The sequence below is a fragment of the Meles meles genome, chromosome 11, assembly GCF_922984935.1.
Source record: "Meles meles chromosome 11, mMelMel3.1 paternal haplotype, whole genome shotgun sequence".
In the NCBI taxonomy this organism is placed as follows: Eukaryota; Metazoa; Chordata; class Mammalia; order Carnivora; family Mustelidae; genus Meles; species Meles meles.
In genome coordinates this window covers 75,563,409-75,569,408 of record NC_060076.1, presented here as the reverse complement: position 1 = coordinate 75,569,408, position 6,000 = coordinate 75,563,409, and the positions used below count along the sequence as shown (strand labels likewise).

Below are 6,000 nucleotides of genomic sequence, written 5' to 3'. Positions count from 1 at the left end.
ATGTGGATCTTCCTTAGACCAGGTTTAGCTTCACTGTCAGGAAGCCATTCGGGTTGATAATGGCCCATCTTACTTGGAAAGATGTCTGAGGACTATTCTAGATTGCAGTGGGTCCCTTCTGGACCTTTTCCAGTCTAGATACAGGAAAGCCAAGAGATTCCACACACTCTGATTCAATTATTGGCACTGAGGTGGAAGGTTACATGTTTATGCCTCTCTGAACCATAAAAATGAAACATCTAAGTGGGTACAACCTGGGCTATGGTATTTAAAATAATGGTACCTTTTAGCATCATCAGGACAAATAATCTCTTTGTGCAGTGCATATATGGACATCTGTAGAATCTGTGAAGACATCATTTTTGTCCATTCTGCCTTTTTGTTTAGAAGTCGCTCTGGTGATAACTGCCTAAAGCCACATTCACAAAGTATATATTTCATGGAACCAACATTGAACAGATTTCATGGGGAAAAGAGGGCTCTGGGCTTGAATGTCTTTTCCAAAGACGGTAGCAACAATATCTCCTCCTTGTCTACATTCTCTTAATGGAACTCTGCCACTTTCTCATCAAGATGTAGAATTGAATTCCCCTGTTTTTTGGTCTTGGGGATTCACTTACATATAACCGGAGGCAGTGAAAGTCATGCTGCCTGATATCCAAGGTTATAAATCACCGTAGCTTTCACCTGTGGTTGGAAGCTCTGAGCTACCATGAAAGAGTCCTAAGACTGTGGGCAGCCATGCTGTGAGGAAGTGCAATCCAGCCTCTGTGAAACCACAAGGAGATACTCCAGGGTGATGTAAAGAGAAAAATGTCCCAGCTGCTCCTGCCACCTGCTGCTCTAGAATTAGCCACCACCTGACTACACTGCATGACAGCCCCCAAATCAGAACCTTCCAGGTGTTAGTCCTTCCCAAATTCCTGATCCACAGAAACTAGGAGGTAATAAAATGTTTATTGTTTTAAGTCTCTAAATTTTGGGGCACTTGTTTCATACTAAGAGGAAGATGTTCCATCACAAAATTTGGCCAAAGCTGGGTTAAACGAGACTCTATAGGTTTTTACTTTCCCTGCAGGATTTCTCAGAGCCTTCATATGCAAATGAGCATGTGCACCTCCAAGACAGACATTTAATGTGCAGAACTTCCTAATTTGTTTCCCTAAGAAACCACTTTTATAGCTATACTCAAGGGATAACTGGGAAACACTGGGCTAAAATGATGCATTCTTCTCCCGTGCAGGTTTTCCTTTCCCCCAGTGATCTGAATTCCAGATAAGAAGTTTACTTCACTGTGATAATAAATTGAGGAAGAAATGGTTATTGGCAGTCAACAAGGAGTCACCTCTTGGTAACTCCTGTGTGTGATGTAAACTCATTCCAACAGTATCACAGAGCAAACAGTATGAACTCTGAATGTCACTCACTATTTGCTATTCCAATAATAGCTCCAGGATATACTGTCCTTCCAACGAGTTCAACAAACATTTTGATGTGCTGAAATTCTCATAACCCTCTGGCTCTTCTGTCTTTCACTTTCAAACTGAAAAGCTCTAAAGTGTTGGTTAGAGAGAGAGAGAGAGAGAGAGAGAGAGGCATTTTGTGCCAAATGTCTTTGAGAGGAATGAAGGAATGATGCAAAAAATTCCAATTAGTAGTATCAGTTCCCCACATGGCTTTAAGACAGGGTGCTTCTCCTGTCCAGAAGATTCTAAAAGGCCAGGAATGAGGATGAAACTGCTAGAGATTTTGGGAAACTTATGCCCACTTTGTAAGTGTTAAAAATTAGAGAGACAATGTTGAAAAAGTTAGAAAAAGTTTGTTTTTCTAATCAAATATGTGGAATGGGAATTAAGGTAAAAGGAACGAACCTTAATAAATATATAACAAGGGAGTATCACTTTCTGATTTGATAAAAGAGTAGGAGTTACCCATATGATTCCCAGTTAGTCACTAGATGACTACCAATGTATGACATCAAATGCTCTAATCCATGACTCAGTTTCTCCATGACTAAATTGCCACTCAGTTTTCAAGCTCTTTTACCTAAGGAACTCTAAATAGAGTCAAAGTTACAGCTGAGACAAAGATGAGGCCAACGAGACACTCCCTTTGGATGTAAAATTGAAGGAGGTGTTCAAAATCTCAGTTATCAACACATAAAGTATTTAGTGCAATAGTTTTTTTATCAAAATTAATGCAAACAAATTCTATAATGAACAAATGTCAAAATTTCCAATAAAAAAGGAGGATCAATATTACTGATTTTTTTTTTTTTGCCTCAAGTTCCAATATGGCAAGATATAGTTCTATTATGATGCCCTTAAAAGTAAGATAAATTGAACACCGATTCATCACATATGGTAAGTATGACAGACTAGTTATCAATACTTAAATTGTTTTGGGTTCCCCTCTGCAACTGAGAAACATTATTTTACATACAGAGCATATTATTTATTTAAGCAAATTACTTTGGGACTCTGTGCTAGTCAAAACTCTGATAGCCAAATTTAATAGCTATAGATACAGATATGGATATAGAGACAGACATATAGGTACATATATATATACAGATATAGGTATATATAGGTATATAGATATATATACAGATATAGGTACAGATATATATATATGTGTGTGTATATATATGTATATACATATATATATACACACATATACATATATATGTATATATATATATGTGTGTGTATATATATGTATATACATATATATATATGTATATACATATATATACACACACATATATATATATGTATATATATATGTATATGTATATATATATATATGTATATACATATATATACACACACATATATATATGTATATATATATGTATATATATATACGTATATATATATATGTGTGTATATATATATGTATATACATATATATACACACACATATATATATATATCTGTACCTATATACAGATATATAGATACAGCTTTATATTCCTAATGTACTGAAATGGATTTTCCCATCACACACAGGCTTTCTCATCCCTCTTCTCCCCTCCCTATTCTCAGTCCCCTGATCAACTAAGGTGGCTTGACTGTACTTTCACAGGTAAGTGTAACAGAGAACACACAGGATAGGGACTCAACGATTTACACAGCGAAATCCTGTGAAGAACATGCAGTTTGCATCTCTTCCTAGTGAGAAGAGGTCTATCACTTTGATCAGACTGATTGGGAGAAGATTCTTTCATCCAACAAATAATTTGTTCCTTTTCAGGACGTCTGGGTGGCTCAGTGGGTTAAGCCTCTGCCTTCCGCTCAGGGTATGATCTCAGGGTCCTCGAATGTAGCCCCGCATCGGACTGTCTGCTCAGCAGGGAACCTGTTTTCCCTCTCTCTCTCTCTCTGCCTGCCTCTCTGCCTACTTGTGATCTCTCTCTGTCGAATAAATAAATAAAATCTTTGGGACAGCTGGGTGGCTCAGTTGGTTAGATGACTGTCTTCAGCTCAGGTCATGATCCCAGAGTCCCAAGATTGAGTCCTGCATCAGTCTCCCAGCTCCACGGGGAATCGGCTTCTCCCTCTGACCTTCTCCTCACTCATGCTTTCTCTCACTGTCTCTCTCTCAAATAAATAAATAAAATCTTTAAAAAAAATAAATAAAATCTTAAAAAAAAAAAAAGAATTTGTTCCTCTTCGATCATAGTAGCTTTGGATAGATGGGTGGATGGATGGATAGACAGATAGGAGATAAGGTCTTTGTTAAATTTAAAGACAAAGATGATACCCAAATGGAATAAAAGTAGCAAAATGACTGTGGTGCACAGATTGGCACTCAGATTTTTAAAAAATAACTCGCTTCTTCTTATTATTAAAGTGACATATGCCCATTATAAAAGACTAAGTAAATGAAGGAAGAAAGTAAAAGCAACTTGCACATAGGATTGTAAAATACTGTAACTGCTTTGGAAAACCATTTGGCAGCACCTCAAAATGTCCAATATGTAGTTACCATGTGATCCAGAAATTTCCTTCCTAGGTATGTAGACAAGAGGATTGGAAATATATATATGTCCACACAACAACTTGTACATGAAGCTCATAGCAGCATTGTTCATAGTAGCAAAAAAGTGGAAACAACCCAAATGTCCATGGATAAACAAAATGTGATATATCAATACAATGAAATTATTCAGCCATAAAACAAGAATGAAATAACGATGCATGCTGTAATGTAGACAAACCTTGAAAACATGTTATATGAAAGAAGCCAGACACAAAAGACACCTCTAATTCCATTTATATGAAACATCCTGAACAGTGAAATTCATAGACATGGAAGGTAGATGAGTGTTGCTAGATCTAGGCTGGAGGAGGGAAAATGGGGATTGATTGCTAGTGGGTACAGGATTTAATTTTGAGGTACTGAAAGCATCCTTAAATTACATAGCAGTGATGATTGTACAACTCAGTGAATATACTAAACACCATTGAATTATATGCTTTAAAGGTGGGAATTTTATGGTTTGTAAATCATATCTCAATAAACCAGTTACTCTTTTAAAACCCAACCATAAGTCTAAGACATAAAAATAAGTACAATTAATATTTTCAGTGTTGCAAGTTATGTCCTGGTGAGTATCCACCAGTGAGTTCACTCCAAAATAACCCCATTATCAATGCAGACACAGCCCAAATGCCTCTAAGCCTTTTTTCTCTATAGGCAGGAAACATTACCTGTATTTGTATTTCACAGAGGTGTTAAGGTAGACAGTGATTCAAGAATATTTCTTCCAAGGTATCCCTCAACCCTTAGTTGAAAGTGCCCTATACCTGGCTCATCAGTGTATCTCAATACTCAGTGGAGAGTCCTTGGTCAATATATAATTATTATAATTTCCCTAGGAGAACAACAGCTTCACTACATTCATGAGAATGTAAATTATATGGATGTTACATATATAATATAAATAGTAGAGTCATCATCTTACATATTTTAATTAAAGCTATAATATTAAAAATACATTAAAACAATAATAGTAAGACCATAAGTTCATCACCCTCGTGAAATTGCTTTTATTTCTGCATATATGTCTATTGTCTTCTATGGGCTAACAGGATATTTTATAATTGCAATCATAATATAATAATAACATGCCTTCATTTTTATTTAAACAGTCTCCATGCATCTTTAGCTTTACTATTATTTGCACGGTTTCATAACATACACTTGTGCAAAGTGAGAATGCATAGCCATATCCCTAATATTAAATATGACACAGAGTTAACACCTTTAATATAGAAATACCTATGAATAAGGAAATACTAAATAGTTGTATCTATTTAATATACATATATGACATTTAACCTTGAGTACTTCATTAAGATAAATTTCTTCATGGTGGATGATTAGCTCTCATTACAAATTATCATTTTCCTTTCATAAGGTAACCAATTCATAGAGCCACTACAAGGAATGTATACCAATTCTACTATAACATTGCTTATATTATATAATTTTTTAAAAAGATTTTTCTTTATTTATTCAACAGAGATCACAAGTAGGCAGAGAGGTAGGCAGAGAGAGAGGGAGAAGCAGACTCCCCACTGAGCAGAGAGCCCTATGCCGGACTCAATCCCAGGTCCCTGAGATCATGACCTGAGCCAAAGGCAGAGGCTTAACCCACTGATCCACCCAGGTGCCCCTATATGGTATAATTTTAAAAAAACATTTCAGTTGGCCTATTTTAGTTGTCCAGAGTTGTTTATTTCATGTATTTATTCCTGGAATGATGAGCTCTTCTATTTCATGTGTTCCCCTTTAATTATTCATTCAATATTTAAGACATATGTGTTTTGTATTTAATGTAATATATAGAAATGTCCCTTTCCTTACAGCCTTTGCAGTCTAGTGAAATGCATCCATATGCTCTTTAGTGAACCTTTGAAGTCTGAATGTCATCTTCATAAATATGAGTTCTTAAAAATATTGTATATATCAGCACCTTTGGGTTTTTTTAAT

The 6,000-nt window shown here is 35.7% G+C and overlaps 1 long non-coding RNA gene across 1 annotated transcript in view; it reads left to right on the top strand.

Moving 5' to 3' along the window:
* The first annotated feature begins 3,011 nt into the window (after nt 1-3,011).
* Nucleotides 3,012-6,000, top strand: part of LOC123953050 — a 32,607-nt gene continuing 29,618 nt past the window's right edge. Inside the window, exon 1 of the long non-coding RNA XR_006820802.1 lies at nt 3,012-3,087. This is a non-coding gene — a long non-coding RNA (uncharacterized LOC123953050). The remainder of the gene's footprint in view (nt 3,088-6,000) is intronic.